Source organism: Moschus berezovskii, chromosome 7 (assembly GCF_049115385.1).
Source record: "Moschus berezovskii isolate FMDL1 chromosome 7, NW_MosBer_1.0, whole genome shotgun sequence".
Classification (NCBI taxonomy): Eukaryota; Metazoa; Chordata; class Mammalia; order Artiodactyla; family Moschidae; genus Moschus; species Moschus berezovskii.
In genome coordinates this window covers 61,723,082-61,745,255 of record NC_142466.1, presented here as the reverse complement: position 1 = coordinate 61,745,255, position 22,174 = coordinate 61,723,082, and positions in this window count along the sequence as shown.

The window sequence follows — 22,174 nt, the reverse complement described above, 5'->3', positions numbered from 1 at the left end:
AACTATAAAAGGAAATTCAAGAGGTAAAAAAGAACATATTTGGTTATCCACATTACTAATGACACCAAAGAATGAACTGGCAGAGATCTAATAGCTAAAGCCCAACCCTAGTAGAGAAGAGCATCCATAAAAACCATGTCAGATCTTCTTTATTACAAATGCACTTTCTTGTTGGGGAAAAATGGCCCCAGCAACATACTATAATAAAACATTAAAATTTCTTTAAGTAAAAAAAAAAATCGAACCCTTTGACATGTAGCTTTAAAATCGGAGGAAGAAGCTTATGAGCACTTTGGGGAGCACAAAAGGTTTTAGCCAAAAATCATCAATTTCTCCTTTTGCCGTGGCCCCAAATGTGCCACCCACCCAACTCTATGGTGGGTACAAGCGGAAAGTTATTCCTCCCAGTAAAGGACATGGGAGTAAGGACCAGAAGGAGAAAGAAACTAATATTGGTTATGAAATTCAAGGAAAATCAGTGCTGAATTATTTATGTCTAAGTTTAAATGTTCCCTTGCTGTTTTCAGCTGTCAGGAAGTCTAAAAAGAAAGTCATAAAATTTCCTCCCTTCAGCCAAGATGGAAGCCTTTCTGAAAAAGTGGCCCTTGGAGATGAAGCCCCAGAAGTCTCCAAGGTACAGCACAGAGCTCAGGGTTAGTTGGGGTGGAAGTTTAGATGAGAAGTATTTCCAGGTGGGTAGAAAAGTCAGCACTATCAAATCGCTCTGAAACAAGAGTAGCCAACAGAGAATTGTCTGCCATCCTCGGCAGTCGTCCCACAATTTTAACAAGGCCAGATGTCTCTCAGTTCATAAAATGGTCAGCAATTGTGTGCAGTCAACCACACTCTCCCCATTCGAAATAATGAAAGAGACCAAAGTTCAAGAGAGAGGGGTCAAACCGAGTCTTTCAGCATCTCGGGAAGATTTCTACTTCTTTATTAAGTGGATGGCACAGACAGGGTCTCAGCCTAATCCAGTGACATTCTCCTGAATGGTCAAAGGTCATCGTTTGCTCATGGTGGGGATTCAACATTTACAGGGAGGTGAGACAGAAGCCAAACTCTTGTGACCAAAATGCATTGCTCTCAGGAGCCTGAGAGGAGAGAGCTGATGACCCCATTCATCAGTGAACCAACTGGATGGACGGTCAAACAGAGCAGAGCACTATAGGTTTTCACCTTCACAGAAATCAGCTGCTGTCATTCTTAGAAGACTACAAATATTATTCTAGAAGTTCTCTGTGTGAGGCCCATGCCTGCTGCAGTGAGACCCTCAGACACCATCAGGCATGCTAGAGAATCATGGGGGAAATTAATATTCCAGTACTCTCTACTGAGAGGACAAATTATAGAAAGAAAGTAAAATCAAGTGTGCAGACACCAGAAGATTAAGAAATTGTTTAAGAACGAAGGAAAATTTCTCAGTGGAGAGGAATATACCATTATCTACTTATAATTAAGTGAATAAGTACAGTGAAATATAATAAATTGGCTCTTCTATAAATCAACTCATCTCTCCCAAAATACAGTGAGATATAAAGTAGAAATCTGAAAAACCTTTTCGTTATCTTCCTAATATTGATATAAATCTAGCCTCTGTGCTTTGGTTATATGAGTCAACCACACTTCCTGATTTACCTGGGACAGTTTTCATTCCTGCCTATTGTCCCAGCATAATTATTAATAGCATCCTCTTTCATTCTCCAGAGTGACCCATTTGGAAAATACATGGGCATATTACTTACAAAGGGTTTCTGCTGAATTATAAGTGCTTTGTTACTCCTTATTTGAAAAGCAAAGGGAGCTTCTCTGTAAATAGAAAACATCTAAGTATAAAACCATGTTACATAAAAGAATAAATAGGTTTAGCCTCACAACTGGACAGCAGAACAATACATCACATGACACTGAGGCTAGGCTAATAAAATTATCCCCAATGCCTTTACCAGTGAAATTTCTCCCTCTAGCTCTCTTGGGTCACGTGGCACTTTTTAATTTGACATAATTGATGTGATCTTGTAATACCAATCTCAGATTTACAGTAAGAAGAGAGAGAGGCGGCTAACTAAGCTCACATCTGCAGTGTATATGTTAATGGCACGTGCTGTTTTCCACTCCACTGAAGTCTTCCTTCGAACATCTTTCATGTTTCAAGTTATGCCTTCAAAATTGCTCACGACAGCTGGGCCTCTTGCCTGTTTTGTGTTAATTAATTTTTGTATTTAGGCCTCTGCTGTTATTATCACTTGTTCGTTGGTGGCTGTCATTATCATAATATTTTGTTTCCCTCTCTAAATAAGCTAAATACTAAGATCCTCAATTGTATACAGGGAAGTAATATAAGGCTTCCAAAGGAAATGAAAAGAGAATATTGGAAAACCATATAGGACATTATGTTCCTGATAATGACTTAAAGGGATAGATTCTCATAAAAAAGTTGAAGAAAAAGAGGACAAATTCAAGTAAGGCTCTTCCTTTGACTGGAAATTGGCAAGTGAGGGTCAGGAAAGCCACTGAACAGGATGCTGAGTGTGCTTCCCTTCCTGTTGATGGTCTGTAGGGAAACCCTGGCCTTTGGGGATGGCATGAAAATCACCATGTGGGGAGGCCTTCGCTTTTCTTGCAAGAACCCAGTGCTCAGGACCAGTGAGATTCCACAACACCTCCCTTGCATAACAGAACCACGCCCAACCCCATGGTAGAGCCTTGGCTCTAGGAATCTGGAGAGATGAATGTCAGTCACTTCTCCAACTCTTTCTTCCCAGTGACCACTTCCAAACTATCACCAGAGCATCTTGATCAAACTTGTGCACATGTGGTACTCTCTCAAAGGATTTGTCATCTAAGTTCCTACTATAAATCAGAAGTAATGACAGACCAAATGACCTAGTCAATTAAAAAAAAAAGGAACAGCGGCAGTGGCATATTAGCAGTGAAAAACTTGTTTATCATGTGTTAAATGCCAAAGAAGTATCATCCTGATTCAAGATCTAATCTTTTCTGTGGGCAAAATATTCCTTAATATGAGCAAGGAAAAATGAGAGAATCCACTGGCAAGATGTGAGCGAACCTAGAACCAACCCGTGAATCAGATGAACACATTAGTATTGGCTCTAAAAAGAAACCAGTCGTGAAAACCTCCTCCTCCATGCACCCGTTTACTAATGGAAGGTCATTCTTCTTACATGTGTCTTGCTGAGGAACCAGTTATGATGTGTGGGTGATACGCTAGACCCTACAGAAGTCCTTTTTGGACAAAATGTTTGAATATTAAATATTAAGTAATTTTTGCATGTTTTTAGTATACTTTCTGAGATAATTTTTGGAGGGCAGAGAAGAGGACTGCATCATGCAGGGCAAATTCTTCATTTTCCCTATTTCTTACTTCTACAGAGACTTGTAAATTTCACCTTTTAAAGAATTTCAGATTTTTATTCTTTTACAGTCTGAAAAGCTTTATCCACACATGCCCTTTCTCCCAGAATAACCTTTTTTTTTTCTTCTTTCTAAGCACTTTTGTAAATAGGAACTCAGACTTCATAAAGTCCCCATGAGATAGGCACTACTATAAATGGAGAAAACAGAGCCGGAAGGATTAAGTAACTACCTAAGAGCACACTGAGATTGAAATTACCTTTAATTAATTTATTTTTATTGAAGGATAATTGCTTTACAGAATTTTGCTGTTTTCTGTCAAACCTTAGCATGAATCAGCCATAGGTGTACATATATCCCCTCCCTTTTAAAACTCCCTCCCATCTTCCTTCCCATCCCATCCCTCTAGGTTGATACAGAGCCCCTGTTTGAATTTCCTGAGCCATAGAGCAAATTCCTGTTGGCTATCTATTTTACATATGGTAGTGTAAGTTTCCATGTTACTCTTTCAATACATCTCACCCTCTCCTCCCCTCTCCCCATGTCCATAAGTCTATTCTCTATTTCTGTTTCTCCATTGTTTCCCTGTAAATAAATTCTTCAGTACCATTTTTCTAGATTCCATACATACGCGTTAGAATACGATATTGATCTTTCTCTTTCTGACTTACTTCACTCTGTATAATAGGTTCTAGGTTCATCCACCTCATTAGAACTGACTCAAATGTGTTCCTTTTTATGGCTGAGTAATATTCCATTGTGTATACAAAATGTGTATATGGACCATAACTTCTTTATCCATTTATCTGTATATGGACATCTAGGTCGCTTCCATGTTCTAGCTGTTGTAAATCGTGCTGCAATGAACAATGCAATTTTGGTTTCCTCAGGGTATACGCCTAGGAGTGGGATTGCTGGGTCATATGGTGGTTTTATTCCTAGTTTTTTAAGGAATCTCCATACCGTCTTCCATAATGGCTGTATCAATTTACATTCCCACAAACAGTGCAAGGGCATTCTCTTTTCTCCACCCCGTCTCCAGCATTTACTGTTTGTAGACTTTTTGATGATGGCCATTCTGACAGGTGTGAGGTGATATCTCACTGTAGTTTTGATTTGCATTTCTCAAAAATGAGCAATGTTGAGCATCTTTTCATGTGTTAGCCATCTGTATGTCTTCTTTGGAGAAATGTCTGTTTAGGTCTTTTCCCCACTTTTTGATTGGGTTGTTTTTCTGGCATTGAGATGTATGAGCTGCTTGTATATTTTGGAAATTAATCCTTTGTCAGTTGTTTCATTTGCTATTATTTTCTCCCGTTCTGAGGGTTGTCTTTTCACCTTGATTATAGTTTCCTGTGCTGTGCAAAAGCTTTTAAGTTTAATCAGGCCCCACTTGTTTACTTTTGTTTTTATTTCCCTTGCTCTAGGAGGTGGGTCATAGAAGATCTTGCTTTGATTTAGGTCATCAAGTGTTCTGCCTATGTTTTCCTCTAAGAGTTTTATAGTGTCTAGTCTTACATTTAGGTCTTTAATCCATTTTGAGTTTATCTTTGTGTATGGTGTTAAGATGTGTTCTAATTTCATTCTTTTACACGTAGCTGTCCAGTTTTCCCAGCACCATTTGTTGAAGAGGCTGTCTTTGCCCCATTGTATATTCTTGCCTCCTTTGTCAAAAATAAGGTACCCATAGGTGCATGGGTTTATTTCTGGGCTTTCTATCTTGTTCCATTGTTCTGTATTTCTGTTTTTGTGCCAGTACCATACTGTCTTGATGACTGTAGCTTTGTAGTATAATCTGAAGTCAGGAAGGTTGATTATTATAGCTCCATTCTTCTTTCTCAAGACTGTTTTGGATATTCGGGGTCTTTTGTGTTTGCATATGAATTGTGAAATTTTTTGTTCTAGTTCTGTGAAAAATGCCATTGGTAATTTAATAGGGATAGTATTGAATATGTAGATTGCATTTAGTAGTATAGTCATTTTCACAATATTGATTCTTCCTACTCAGGAACATGGAATATCTCTCCATCTGTTTATATCATCTTTGATTTATTTCATTAAAGTAAAGTGAAGTTGCTCAGTCGTGTCCAACTCTTTGTGACCCCATGGACTCTAGCCTACAAGGCTCCTCTGTCCATGAATTTTCCAGGCAAGAGTACTGGAGCAGGTTGCCATTTCCTTCTCCAGGGGATCTTCCTGACCCAGGGAATGAACCGAGGTCTCCCACATCGCAGGCAGACGCTTTACCGTCTGAGCCACCAGGGAAGCCCATAATTTTCTGTGTACAGATCTTTTGTCTCCTTTGGTAAATTTATTCCTAGATATTTAACTCTTTTTGTTGCAATGGTGAATGGGATTGATTCCTTAATTTCTCTCTCTGATTTTTCATTATTAGTTTATAGAAATGCAAGTGATTTCTGTGTATATATTTTGTATCATGCAACTTTGCTAAATTCACTGATTAGCTCTAGTAATTTTCTGGTACTATTTTTAGGGTTTTCTATGTACAGTATCATGTCATCTGCAGACAGTGAGAGCTTTACTTGTTCTTTTCTGATTTGGATTCCTTTTATTTCTTTTTCTTCTCTTATTGCTGTAGCTAGGACTTCCAGAACAATGTTGAATAATAGTGGTGAATGGGGACACCCTTGTCTTGTTCCTGGATCTTAGGGGGAATTGAGATTGAATTAAGAGTCAAATTCTTAACTACTACACCAATTTCAATAGCCAGGTAAGAGCTGTGTCTAACGAAAAGTTTTCATCATTGTGCAATATCCTAGATGCAATCAATATATAAGAGCATCTTCAAATAAAATTTGAGTCAATTAAGCAAACATTTATTGAGCACCTACTATATACCAGACATTGTGCTACGTGTCAGGACAAGCAAAAGTAATAGACAAAGGGCATTTTATGGAGGCTTCCCAGGTGACACAGTGGTAAAGAATCTGCCTGCCAATGCAGCAGATCCAAGAGACACTGGTTTGATCCCTGGGTCAGAAAGAGCCCTTGAAAGAGGAAATGGTAATCCATTCCAGTATTCTTGCCTGGAAAATTCCATGGACAGAGGAGCCTGGTGGGCTACAGGCCATGGAGTCACAAAGAGTCAGACACGACTGAACACATACACACCTTAGGGAGGAGAGACTAAATACATTTGAGAAAGGGAGGGGATGGTGGGATCCAACAAGCCTCCTGGTGATCAGAAAGAAAGACGTGCAAACATCTTATTATTTTGTTAAAACTTATTTTTCCATGATTGATCCCTTTGCTTTGGGCTACAATGCATTTATCAACACAAGTTTATCAGCACTGATACATAAGAGAGACACAGCTCGAAATTTCCATCTGACTCATAAACAATTAAACTCTCTGTTAAAAACAAAATATGCCCCCCAAACAGATATATGAATCAATGGAACAGAATAAAGAGCCCAGAAATAAATCTATACATCTACAGTCAATTTTCACCAAAGGAGGCAATAATATACAAGGAAGAAACATCTTCAGCAAATGGTGTTGGGAAAGTTGGAGAACCCCATGTAAATCAATGAAGTTAGAACATACCCTCACACCATGCACAAAAATAAACTCCAAATGGCTTAAAGACTTAAATATAAGACATGATACCATAAAACTCCTAGAAGAGAATATAGGTAAAACATTCTCCGACGTAAATAATACTACTGTTTTCTTATATCAGTCTCCCAAAGCAACAGAAATAAAAGCAAAATAAACAAATGGGACATGCTGCTGCTGCTAAGTCACTTCAGTCATGTCTGACTCTGTGCAACCCCATAGATGGCAGCCCACCAGGCTCCCCCGTCCCTGGGATTCTCCAGGCAAGAACACTGGAGTGGGTTGCCATTTCCTTTTCCAATGCATGAAAGTGAAAAGTGAAAGTGAAGTTGCTCAGTTGTGTCCGACTATTAGCGACCCCATGGACTGCAGCCTTCCAGGCTCCTCTGCCCATGGGATTTTCCAGGCAAGAGTACTAGAGTGGGTTGCCATTGCCTTCTCCGAAATGGGACCTAATCAAACTTAAAAGCTTTTGCACAGCAAAGGAAATCATAAGCAAAATAAATATACACCTACAGACTTGGAGAAAATATTTACAAATGATGCAGCCAACAAGGTTTAATTTCCAAAATAAACTGCTCATATAACTCAATAACAATAACAACAAACAATCCAATCAAAACATAAGCAGAAGAATTATATAAGCATTTCTCCAAAAAAGACATACAGATGGCCAACAGGCATGTGAAAAGATGCTCAACATCATTAATTATTAGAGAAATGCAAATCCAAACTACAATGAGGTACCACCCCACAGCAATCAGAATGGCCATCATTAAAAAATCTACAAATAACAAATGATGGAGAGGGAGTGGAGAAAAGGGAATCCTCTTACATTGTTGATGAGAATGTAAATTGGTGTAGCCACCATGGAGAACAGTATTAAGGGTTCCTCAAAAAACTAAAAGTATAGTTACTACATAATCCTAATCCAGCAATCCCACTCCTTGGCATATATCTGGACAAAATTATAATTTGAAACGATACATGCATTCCTATGTTCACAGCAGCTCTATTTGCAATAGTAAAGACATAGCAACAACCTAAATGTCCCTCAGTAGATAAATGGATACAGAGTGTGTGTGTGTGTGTGTGTGTCTGTACACACACAAGAATATTACTCAGCCATAAAATATAATAATTCCATTTGCAGCCACTTGGATGGACTTAGACATTATCACAGTAAGTGAAATAAGTTAGAAAGACAAATACCATATGATATCACTTATATATGAAATCTTAAATATGACAGAAATGAACTTATCTGTGAAACAGAAATAGACTCACAGACATAGAAAACAGAGCTGTCGTTGCCAAGGAGGAGAGAAAGCTGGGAAGGGTCAGATTGGGAGTTTGGGATTAGCAGATGCAAATCATTACATACAGAATGGATAAAGAACAAGGTTCTATTGTATAGCACAAGGACCTATATTCCATACCCTGTGATAAACCATAATGGAAAAAATATGAAAAAGACTGCACACATACAGACACACACACATATATATAATTAATTTGTTGTACACTAGAAACTAATACAATGTTATAAATCAACTAAACTTCAATAGTTGACATAAACAATAAAATAAAATAATATTGAGTCAAGTTACCTCTGTAATACCTATATAGGAAAAGAATCTGGAAAATAATGAATATATGTATATACATAACTGAATAATTTTGCTGTACATCTGAAAGTAATACATTATAAATCAACTATACCCCAATATGAAACAAAAATTAAATTAAATAAAGTAAAATGTGCTCATATATCTGAAACTGACTCCACCTGCCTCCCTATTTTCTCACCCAAAGTACCTCTTCCTTTTCAGTGGCTCCAAAGAGAGGTGTTTTTCCCCCTCAGCCTTTTCAGTCAAGTTTTGTACACATTTATCAACTCTGGAGTTTCCAAGTCAGGATGTCTGTCATTTAACCTTCATCCTCCTTGAATTTTCATCCTGATAGGTTTGGATTAAACCACAGACTGATAAATGAGCACTGCTTTGGCGACACAAAAGAGCAGTCATTAAGGAAACCTCTCCGAAGGTATGAATCAAAGCCAGAGATCTTTTGGTGTTTTCCCCCTTCTTGTTCACGGATCGCCTGCAGTAATATGCTTTTATTATTTGTATTTATTTCTTTTTTTCCCCCCACTTTAGTTTCCAAATGGTTTTCATCATTTCTTGCTTGTTTTTCTAAAAGAATAAAAGTGTGTCCTGACAGCAGACAGCTCTGTCTTTATGGCACTAATGTGGCTAGCAAAAGCATTTTATCAATTTGAATTTAATCCAGGACCAGAAAACACGGAGAAAAAAAGAAAATGAATTAAAGTTAAACAACAAGCCCCCTGATGTGAATAGCATGTCTCACTCATAAAGACTTAGGATAATTAGGGAGGTGATTTCTTCCCCCTAAGGCAACTGTTTTGCTAAACTGAAGCTTTTATGAGGGGGGCGTTCCTTTGTATAGCTTCTAGTTTTCCAATTTTTAAGCCACCACCTACTTACATATGGTGCTTGGTTTCTTTTTCGTTCAGGAAGCCACACACTGTCTTAATCCTTCTCTGAATTCTTTTCCTCTCCACCAAACTAAAAGAAACCAAATAGGATAAAAAAAAAGAAGAAAGAAGTAAAAGATAGCAGGACTTTCCAGAGATAACAGTTGTATCAGATGTGACAACTGACAAGAGAACATCAGAAAAGACTGTCCTGGGCCAAAGAAGGAAACAGTGCAGCATTGTCACAGTCGCAGCTGTGCATGCCTGGTTGCTCAGTTTCTTTGTCCATCCCTGAAAGAAAATGCCTTTGGAGTCAAGGAATTTTCATGATGGTCCATTGGTTAAGACTGTGTGCTTCCAATGTGGGGGGTATGGGTTCGATCCCTGATCAGAGAGCTAAGATCCCACATGCTGTGTAGCACGGCCAAAGGATTTTCTTTTAATGCCTTTGGAGTCAAAATAATGTTTCACGTTCTGATAATAATATTAATAGTTACAACCCAAATGTCAGCTACCTAAATTTGCTTGAGCTTTCAGGATTCGCATTATTATTCAAGATTTTAGCAAGACTGGCTTAGTTCTCCATTTTATATAATATGGAGAGGCTTCACACCACCTCTTGAAGCCTCTGGGAGTTAGGATGTGGAGGTGAGAGAAGGCTTCCATTTATCCCACGCATCGGTTTCCCCTTCTGCTGAATTCTCAGCCCCATTCTACACACAGCCAACTATTCACGTAGCCCTCTGTCCCACTGGCACTTGCCCCCAGAGTCTCAATAATGCAAAACCATGCACAGCAAACCTCCTCCAAATTCAGGGAGGAGCAGAAGATGATAACATAACCTTATTCATGGGACTATTGAAAGAGTTAAAGGCCACAACTGAAAAATCAGCTCCGCGAGGGCTCAGAGTCAGTCATTAGCTGAGCTGTACATGTATGTGTGTCTTCAATGTGACTCATGCCTAAGTTCGCGGCAGTGATGTCAGTCAAGATCCCCTTCACCACGTTAACAGGCAAGGAAGCAAAGAAAGGAAAGGAGGATGACTCATGCTGGGGGGCCACTCGTTTAGCAGACATGTGTCAACCTCCTGCTACATTCTAGTTATCACCACGATGAACCCAGGATCTGACACAAGTAACAAAAGAAATTGAGTGCCCCTAACCAAAGAGAGTACCAAGCACTAAGAAATGAATCATTAAGGAAATGCATATTGTAAAGACTACCTGCAGAATGTTTCTGAAGACATTCTCTGAGCCTTAGGTGCAGGGTTCCTGAGAACCTGAATTCCTCCTCAGAGCTCAGATCTCAGGCTGATGACAGTAGCAAAGAAGCCTTGAGTTCAAAAGAGCTGGAGCCACAGGACAGGCCAAGGGTCACGGTATATAAGGTATGACCTCCACCAGTGGACGGGAAACTGCCACGACCATGGCACAGGAAGAATCGGCTTTCCAAGCCAAACACAGAAGTCATCGCTTCCCTACAGCCAGAGGATCCCATTCTTCCAGGGAGCTTTCAGTCACACCTGTAAGGGCCCAGCACCACAGGCCACGGTGGCTGGTGCCACTGAGATGGTACACTCCAGATTGTTTAACACCAGCAAGAAATCCCACATTTCAGCACCTAAAGAACATATGAGACATATCTCACTGCAATCATCCTGTGAACAGGTTCCAAGCTAATTGCTGATAAAGACCAAAAGTAGATGTTCTTACCACAACCTGGTGGGGGGTTTGTTCACCCTCAGAGCCCAGAACATCCAAGATGCATGTGTCACCTGCCTTCATTGCAGAGCAAAAAGGGATGAATGAAACCACAAGCCTGGTAACGATGGTCATGCACTATTCCTGAAATAAATACTCCGTAGGACCAATATATAGTAAATCATCAAAGCTTTACAAAAAGCCCTGAGAGAAAGAAAAACTGTGTTATTAGAAAGATTGATTCAAGAGTCCTAATGATCCCTATTTTTCTTGTGCAAGGAAAGATTAAGACTCAAGATGCAGTTTTACAACTGAAACTTTTATTAGGATTGAGAATTAACCCCCTCACAGAAACATCTGGAATCATACTAAATAACAGAATATTGGTACCTAGGGGGAAATACAGACGGATACAAATGTCATGAGAGCTGCATGCTGGACAAAGTTAAAATCACTGAAATCAGACACTGGATCAAAGTCCCAGTTCCATCACATTTTGAGCCCTTGGGTGGCTTACTGAAGCTTCATAAGCTTGTTTCCTCTTCAGCAAAATGAATACAATAACATCAACTTCTGGGTTTTTTAAGATTTAAATGAGACAATATGGCAAGTGCCTGGCTTAGAACAGAAACCACTGGAAAATTTCCTTCTGAAGTCCTAAAACACTTATCTCAGCCAACACAACCTTATAGGTTTTAAAGACACATTTAACTGTTCTCTGACACTTTTTCCAGAATATTCAAGTTAATCAAGTTTTTATAGATATCTACGTTTTCTAATCTGTGGCTGTATTCTTCTTAACTATCAAAAACTATTTTCAAGTCTCCCTTCAAAATGAATTACTATCTTTTGCTACCCAATTTTTTCTGAGTGATGCATCTGCTCAGACTGCATTTTTTTAACACTATCAAGGAAATGAGTTAGAGGGCCTTTCATCCCCTGCCAGATGACTGAAGGGAAGCAACTCTTACAGATCACTTCTGCACGTGATTCAGGATCTGAGGCAACCCTGTTCCTTTCCTGTGGTTCCAAAAAGGAATTCTGGGCAGCAACCCCAGCCCACGCAAGAACAATTCAGCCTGCATGCAGACAATGAACGTACAGGGTTGGCTACCCAGTCTGTTTTCCCCTCTTGCATTTCACTGAACAAAGTAGAACTGTCTTTCATTTCTTCTGGTTTGGGACTTTTGGGGGTCATGCACAGTAGATTTCTATGCCCTACCTGGTCCAACACCCCCATCCCTGCCCTTCTCATCCACATCACCCAGAAAACCAGGCTTACTCATAACACTTCCTCACTTCATCGCTTCCTTCCTACCATTCTTCCTTCTCTCTCTTCTTTTTTCCCTTCTGTCTTTCAATCAGAAAGAGAACAACTGTGAGATCAAGCTATACTGTAGCCACCACAGGTAACCGCTTTGCATATAAAGTAGGTCTGTGCCAGCAGATGACAATCACAGTTCCGCCATTCGATTCAACAGACAATTATGGGATATGTATCGTGTCCCACACTGTGCTGGGAACACAAAGATAATTTGAGATATGGTCCCTAGCCCCGTGGGGTTGTATAGATAAATGGAAAAGTCAATAACAGCAAACTACGGTACTCTATTATAATAATATAATAATACCATAACGCTCTGTGATGCAGGGTGTAATAGTGCTATGTAGTAACTGCTTTGGGTGGGGAAGGTCTTCAGGGAAAGCTAGCCTTCATTTGGAGTTTTATCATCTCATAGAGAAAAGCTGGAGAAACTTCCTTAACCTTTCTCAGACGGTTTTTCAACCCACTGTAATAATCCTGCATGGTGCCACCGGAATCAGCTTTGTAAAGCACAGTTTAAGCCAGACCCTTCTCAAAATCATTTAAGGCACCCTGTCACCCTCAGGATCAAACTCCAAACATTGCTGGTGTTCACAACACCCACTCCTCTGTCCTGCACTTCACAGACCCTTCCGTTCTCCACACTGCTGCTCAGCTATCCCATGCTTCCTTATACCTTTACGGGTTTGCACATATGAATTTCTCTTGCCACAAAGTTCTACATCCCCTCCATCTCCCATCCCTTCCCTCCCTGGTGCTATTCTACTTACTCTTTGAAATTTTCCTCAAACATCAGCCCCTCTGTGAACCCTCCTTGACACCCCACAACCACCCACATACTCCCCACCCAGGGAATGGGTGCCTCTGACAATGCTGGGGGCTCCAAGAACACCAATTCTCAACCCTACTATTATATCAATCAGGGTGCACACAGGAAACAACACATTCACGCAGGGTAATTTGAGAAGAGCTTCACCAAGGGCCTATTTACAAAGGACTGGAATCAGAGAAAGTCTAATGAATAGTGCAGTACATGCTGGGGATGGGAGGTAAAGAGTACCAGTGGCAACAGGGCATCTCTAGACCAGAAAGGAAAGAAAAGTCAGCTATCACCTGTCGAGGAGGAGACGACCACCTGACAGAAACTGCATAGGCTGCCTGCCTGCTGCAGCCACACAAGGTGGAGCCAAGGAAAAGATGCTCTCCTCTCCAAGACTGTTTTCTTGCTCTCCTCCTTCCCTCCATCTGTCCAGCGCTGCCCACAAACCAAACCCAAAAGAAAGGGAGCTCTCTGGGGTCTCATCTGTTAGCCTCCTGGGGTAGAGACCAAGGCTTAGAAGGGAGACCTGGAAAAGCCCAGTCCTCACTTTTTTGGTTTCCCTTGTAGCTGGTACAAAGAAGGCATGCCACCTAACACAGTTGGGGCTTGTGAGATGTCAGTGGAAATCTGCCTTGGGGCTTAGAGAAAGGGTTTTCCTGCCATGATGAACAAGCTAGTTAGTTACCAGGAGCAGAGCCTGGTGGGCTGCAGTCCATGGGGTCGCTACAAGTCAGACATGACTGAGCGACTTCACTTTCACTTTTCACTTTCATGTATTGGAGAAAGAAATGGCAACCCACTCCAGTGTTCTTACCTGGAGAATCCCAGGGACGGGGGAGCCTGGTGGGCTGCCGTCTGTGGGATCGCGTGGAGTCGGACACGACTGAAGCGACTTAGCAGCAGCAGCAGCCTCTCCTTTGTTCTGGAAGCAGATGTACAGCTGCCATCTTCAAACACTGAAAGAGGGTTCAAGAAAATCAGAGATACCAGCCTTCACAGATTTGAGGGGTTAGACCCACAGCTGCCTACTTCCTGACTTCTTGGTAGAAGAAAACTCTAAGACTATTTATTTAAACCACTGGTGTCAGTTTTTTCATTACTTTATAAAGGAAAGCATTCCTAGCTGATCCAGTTTCCTTCTGCTTGCTTCCCTTATAGCAAGTCCTACTGGGACCCTCTGAGTAGGCGTCTGTCTTCTCCCCTAGCATGTGCATTCCATGGGATCAAGGATGGCATATGACAGGCAGCCAACTGCTGCTTGTAAAGTGATAAATGAATCAATGTGTCAAGTGCTGTGGGGATGTAAGTAAGACTAGATGCCATCTTGGTGGTTCTTCCAAGCTCTGGCTCACTTCCTTACTTCATTTTACCCCGAGAAATACTCTCTCTAGTGCCTTGCCCCCTGTTTTCTCACCTTACCTTTGCCCTCATTCATCCATCGTGTATCAAGCAGACTTGAATAGAGCAAATTGTTTGCATTCTGTTTAATATCCATTTTTAAAAATGATTCTCGCTCTAAAAGAGATGGGCTGATTAATGCACTCCAAATATCTTGCACTACACAGCCAATTCCTTTATCCTTGTTCTATTCATAATGTATAACCCTTCTTTCTTCCAATGTGCATAAAAGGATCCGTCCCCCACAAGCATTATTTGTAACTGCAGAGCTTGAGGTAGTACTGGATGTCAAAAATGAAAAATTGCTAAATTCAAAACTGCTTCTCCGTTTGTTTTAAAGGTGACCTGCAAGTCATTTTTTATTTTTTTAATGAACTAATTGTAGGATTATATGCTGAATGCCCCAAATGCAGGGAGTGAGAGAAGAACACTCAGCACATACCTGCTACAAAATATCCAGTATTGTTTCAGAGCCTCTGCAAGCCTAGACTGCTGACACCCACTCTCCCCACAGCCCCACCAAGGAGACTGACTCAGATGCTGCTCTGCTTTCCAATTGCAATACTGAATCTTCAGGGCAACAGTGAGCTGAGCTAGTAGCAGCCAAGCAGATCAGCTATCTGCTGAATGACCTTGGCTAGACTGTCCTAGAGGCCAGCAGCTCAGCTTCTTCACCTCTGCCAAGAAGCAACCAGCCCCAGATTTCTCTGGTGGTCCCTTGGTTAAGACTCCGCATTTCCAGTGCAGGGGGCGAGGGTTCAAACCCTGGTCGGGAAACTAAGATCCCACATGCTGTGGGTGACCAAATAAGTAAGTAAATAAATCAGTCAGTCCTTGCCTCACTGAACTATAAAAAAGAAAAAGAAAAAAAGCGCAATCATCCTCTTCCCGTCATGCCCTCCCACTGAAGAAGAACTGATGGTTATGGACTTTGACTTCATGTTCAACACACAACTTCCATTAAAGGAGGCTGTCAGAGCTGCAAATTATTTTCAACACTCATTAGCCCCACATGTGTTTTGCTTGACTGGAGAAATCTGAAAAGCAAGCAGTGAACTTGTCCCTATTTCCCTATTTCCTGCCCTGCTCCCTCTGGTCCCCAGTGCCACGCAAGATCAGGCTGGCCTCAGGAAGACCTGGATTCTTGTCTGGTGAGGAGACAGAAAGATCCTCTCTCAGGGTGACTCAGGCACTTCAGGGCACCTCTGTCAGATCATCTGTGTTGAGGATCGGGAGTTCATGGTGTCTTGCGGTGTGAGGGAAAAACACAGAAGGGCACCCTCCTGCCTGAAGTCAGTGTCCTGTCATTGACTTGAAATTTCACCTTTACTACAAACCTATTCTTATTATTGACTCTGTTTCCAGTTACCTGTCACCTGTTCAAATGGGCATAACCCTTCGAGGGTAGCACATTACATTATTCATTACCTACTATTACACCTCAGAGAGAATGAGCTGTTCCAATTACATTCCAATGAGATGGCTACTTCAGCAGCGGCAGAACAGCAAGCAGGACAATTGTGCTACGGAGGCAAAAGAAATGAGAAAAGCGAGGCAGGTTGCATGGCAACATGAAGGCACCAAAATGACGGATTCCTAGCACTGGTCAATTACCTATTCATTCATTCATCAAATAGTTATTAAATGCCTACTTTGCCATGAACTGTGCTATGAACTCACACTATGAAGTGAGTTTCTCATCACAGAGAAAACTAAGATCACAAAAGACCAACTTGGCTGTGGTATAATTAAGCCAGCAGGCCTTAATTGTACCTCTCTGGGAGGAGGAAAGTCCTGGCTTCCATGCCTGGAAGTTGCAAGATACCCAAGCTGGCCTCCTGAGAAGCAAGCAACACTCTGGCTATCCGAATGCAGCTCCTCTCTACTCCCACTTCTCAGTGGAACTGTTTCCATGAGACTGTGAAAACTCCAAGCATCCCTTTCATTAAGCAGTGTTCATGTCCTTTCCCTGGTGATGTGGCAGCAGTGTGGGCCTGGCAAAGACCCTGAAGAAGGAACACTGCTTACTAATCAAGAAAGACAGGGCTGAATCACATGTTCCATGAAGTGAATTTATCAGTCCTTCCCACACACAAAAACATAAGCGATCAGCAAGACCATGCTAAATGGTCCTGCAGGGACCCCGTCTTCACCCTCTGAATTCTCTGTGAGCTCCTGAGACTTGAGACAGACTCCTGGGTGCTAAATTCCATCCTCTGCCCTGCACAGTTCCTCCCCTGTGGCCTGCCAGATCCAGGGCTCTTTCAGACTCTGTTTTGTTTCAGTGTTAAATCTCCCGACAGGAAAGGCTGCTATTCAGGAGACTTTTTTTTTTTTTTTGGTATCCAGGGGCCTCTTCCGGTTTTGCTTTTCTCTAAGGTAACAGAAACAAAAGCCCAGTTTTAACTCTCTGGGTCCTGTCACGTGCACATGGGGAAGCCAGCCACTTTGAAAGCATCAGCAAGTTGTATCTCTAGATTCAAAAATGCCAAGCTGGTACCTTTGTCTCTAACAGAAACACCATACTGAACTCTGTGCCTTAGGAGCTTAAGACAAATTAAGCTACTGCTGAGGTCTTACCTGGGCAGAATCTACCTGCAAAATGAACTACAAGTACAAGCCATCCACAATCAGGTAATTCCCATCAAACACCTAATGAGAAAATAACTCAGAAGCCACCAACAGCTTTTTCCCAAAGAGATGAATAATGTGGGGAATCCTTGGCTGCAAGAAGAACAGAAGAAATTAATTGCTGGAGCCTTCACAGCATGATGAAAGCCAAGAATTATCCCCTGGATCCACACTTATAATTTACAACAGCTGACTCCTTCAGACAGGCCAAAGTGACTCTCGAAGGAGCACAAAGCACAGCTGATTGCAGCGATGAATCTGGAACCGGGTCAACACTCAACCATGGCTTGCAGGATGCCTTTTTCCAGCACCTGCAGCACCCAGCCTGCTGCCCAAACAGCAGCCCTTACTCTCCACAGCTGGCACTTACCTTGCTATGATACAAAACTCCATTCACCGTACTACTGCCATAATAACTCTTTTAAAATTCCACTGGGAGATTACTGAAGTGTATTCTATTCAGTGCTGTTTTCCATCTACTGGAAACTGCATTCTGGAAACACATCTGATGCCCTTTTGTGGACTCCTAGCTGGATGGCAATAGGAGGGACAAGAACCTATTGGTAAGTCAATGCCTACAAGTTAAGGCATTGAAAAGAGAATGGAAATCAAATATACTTAAAAAAAAAAAGAAAGAAAAATTAAGGGGAAAATGCTGGCCAACAAAGTATTGGGTTATCCAAAAAGTTCATTTGGGTTTTTCTGCGGCATCTTATGGAAAAATACAAATGAACTTTTTAGACAACCTAATAGGACTGAACTGAACTGAACTGAATAGGATAGAGGAGAAAAAAGAACCAGAAAAGACAGAGAACTAATATGCAAAAGGTAGATTAAAAATAAATAACTGTTGTAAGGGGGAGGAGATTATACAAGCAGAGACTTTGAAAGGCATGGTTTCTCCTAAAAATAGCTACAGCTTCTATGTAAAGAAGACCAGAACCTTTGTGACACAAATTTGACCACTTTTTTGATTGTTCTTAACTAAAACTAATGTTTCCATCCCAAAGTAAGTAAGTGTTAGTCACCCACTCATGCCTGACTCTTTGCGACCCCATGGACTGCAGCCCACCAGGCTCTTCTGTCCACGAGATTTTCCATGCAAGGATACTGGAGTGGGTTGCCATTTCCTTCTCCAGGGATCTTCCCGACCCAGGGATCAAACCCAGGTCTCCTGCACTGCAGGCAGATTCTTTACTGACTGAGCTACAAGGAAAGTCCAAGGATAGGGTTTAAAGGCTGTATGTAGACTGAACTTGTCCACCAAACCATTTCTACTCACTAATTTATAGTCTCAAATGCTGAGAACTCTATTGAGGAAAGAACAGAAATGTAGTGAGTGGGACTTCCCTGGCAGTCCAGTGTTTAGGACTTCGCCATGCAAATATGGGGAGCATGGGTTCCACCCCTGGTCCGGAGTTAAGAACGCACATGCCTCGTGGCCGAAAGACCAAAACATAAAACAGAAGCAATATGGTAAAAAATGCAATAAAGACTTTAAGGACAGTCCATGACAAAAAAAAAAACCTAAAAAAGTAAGAACATGAGTGCTGAATGGCAGAGTTTTAATTATTTTCAAGACTTGTAGTCAGTCTTCACATGAACAGATCGGAAGAACTGGATTGCAGTTTGGTTGTGGGTTCTCAGCAAAGAGAAACCAAAGGGCATTGTTACAGAAAGGCCAAGTTCTTCAGTCAAGACCCCTTGAAGAGGCTAACTGTGATGACCTCATGTCTGCCTGAAATTCCAAAATTAATCAGATTGTTTTGCTTAAAGGGCCAGCTACCCTTAAAGTTTCAGCTTTAGCATCAGTGCTTCCAATGAACACCCAGGATTGATCTCCTCTAGAATGGACTGGTTGGATCTCCTTGCAGTCCAAGGGACTCTCAAGAGTCTTCTCCAGCACCACAGTTCTAAAGCATCAATTCTTCAGTGATCAGCTTTCTTCACAGTCCAACTCTCACATCCATACATGACCACAGGAAAAACCATAGCCTTGACTAGACGGACCTTGGTTGGCAAAGTAATGTCTCTGCTTTTTAATATGCTATCTAGGTTGGTCATAACTTTCCTTCCAAGGAGTAAGCGTCTTTTAATTTCATGGCTGCAATCAGCATCCGCAGTGATGTTGGAGCCCCCAAAAATAAAGTCTGACACTGTTTCCACTGTTTCCCCATCTATTTCCCATGAAGTGATGGGAACAGATGCCATGATCTTTGTTTTCTGAATGTTGAGCTTCAAGCCAAACTCTTCACTCTCCTCTTTCACTTTCATCAAGAGTCTTTTGAGTTCCTCTTCACTTTCTGCCATAAGGGTGGTGTCATCTGCATATCTGAGGTTATTGATATTTCTCCCGGCAATCTTGATTCCAGCTTGTGCTTCTTCCAGCCCAGCGTTTCTCATGATGTACTCTGCATAGAAGTTAAATAAGCAGGGTGACAATATACAACCTTGACATACTCCTTTTCCTATTTGGAACCAGTCTGTTGGGAGGGATTGGGGGTGGAAGGAGCGGGGACGACAGAGAATGAGATGGCTGGATGGCATCACCGACTCTGTGGACATGAGTTTGAGTGAACTCCGAGAGTTGGTGATGGACAGGGAGGCCTGGCATGCTGTGATTCATGGGCTCGCGGAGAGTCGGACACGACTGAGTGACTGAACTGAACTGAACCCTTAAAGTTGGAGGTCCCTAGAATACATGAGATACAGAGTTTCATCAGTCATTTAAACCTCTCTATTAATAAGAATGTGTTGATTAGGCCCTTTTCTAGGAATAAGTACTAGTAGGAAAAAGTATATATGTGGTCAGTGGCTTCCTGGGGATGAGGACAAGGGCATATACACACGAGTGAAACAGGCTGTCTCTCCAAGGGCCCCGTTTTTCCTGAGGTTACTGTATTAACATAGACACTGAGACTTTTAGACATTTCAGAAGGACTTGGGTCATATTTTAGTGATATGATCTTTCAGTACAGCAAAACCAAGGGGTCAGATGAGATGGTGCTAGGCAGGATGACCAACTTTCCCAGATTCGATAGTCTGTATCCCAGATAATTTTCCTCTGTGCTCCTATAATGATCACATCTTAGCCCCACAAACAGGGAGAGGATTCCAACTGCACAGAACAACAGGAGCTTAGAGATGATAGAGATAAAGATAGATGTATAAATAAATAGACATATGTCAACCATCTATGTGATCCTGGGAAATAATCGAAAGACACTCCCACCCTGACCCCATGGATAATTTAAGGTCTGCTTTTACTGTTGTTAGGATTTATTTCACCTACAGCCATCTCCTCACTGAACGTACTAGCCATGAAATCACCCATTCTTGCCTAAGACCCTTAACTCAATCTTTTTTCCTTTTACCCCAAAAGAAGTGTAACCCCATAAACCATAGGCTAACTACCTCATAACAGTTGCTAGACACAGAAATGAGACATAGCCTTAGAGACCATCTCCAGGGCAGGATAGACTAGCAAACCCGGACTGTGCAGGATTCAAACCCAACAGCGACACCATGTGGCAACAAGAGAAATGGCAATAGTATCGGTTCAGTTCAGACACTCAGTCCTATCTGACTTCGTGACCCCATGGACTGCAGCACGCCAGGCTTCCCTGTCCATCAACAACTCCCGGAGCTTACTCAAACTCATGCCCATTGAGTCGGTGATGCCATCCAACCATTTAATCTGTCGTCCCCTTCTCCCACCTTCAATCTTTCCCAGCATCAGGGTCTTTTCAAATGAGTCAGTTCTTCCCATCAGGTGGCCAAAGTGTTGGAGCTTTAGCTTCAGCATCAGTCCTTCCAATGAATATTCAGGACTGACTTCCTTTAGAATGAACTGGTTGGATCTCCTTGCAGTCCAAGGGACTCGTAAGAGTCTTCTCCAACACCACAGCTCAAAAGCATCAATTATTTGGCGCTCAGCTTTCTTTATAGTCCAACTCTCACATCCATACATGACCACTGGAAAAACCATAGCTTTGACTAGACAGACTTTGTTGGCAAAGTAATATCTCTGCTTTTTAATATGTATAAGGGCAGGACAGACTCCAGTTCCTTCCACGTTATCGACTTGCAAGGGTGGGTGTCAGATGAGGACCGACACAGACCACAGACCACATCCCCCACTCCCTGACCTTGACCTGAGCCAGCCTCTGTGGCCCTCGTACACATTCACAGGAGAGGCTGAGCTTCTGTTGTTGGTAAAAGAGGTAGGAGCTCCAGCATTATTTGGGAAGGTTATATTATCATGCTCAAATTTATAGAAAAATCTTTCTTTTCTACTTCCTGAAAGAGATACGAGATCAATTCAGCAACCCACAACACAACAAAAATTTGACATAAGCAAAAACAAAACAAAACACACAAAACAATGCCTTGCCTGCACTGTCAAGACCCCTTCTCCCACGAGTACTCCCATCTCCTTCAAACGCCTTTCCAGCACCACTGCCGCCTTCAGTCCCCACCGTGTTCCTTGTTCCCCTCTCACACCTCATCTGTTCCTCCTGCTAAAACATTAACTGCTAATTATAAAGGTGTCAAGTGATAGTAATGACTTCACTAGAAGACACCTGGCAGAATTAGCATTTAAAAAATGATCTAGAACTGCCTCCCTCCTGTTGACACCTTAGGGGGCTGTCCTGAGAGCAGTCGCCACCCCTTCTTTCACTCCCCTCTCATAAGGAATGAGATGAGTAAAGGTTTGGCATTCCACCTCTGAACAGTGCCATCCTTTGCACTAAATGACTCTGGCCCCACGATGCCTGGTGATAGACACACTGTGCCTAGATCTTTTAAGTGGAAATTGTTTAGAATCACGATTCTTTTTTTTTTTTAA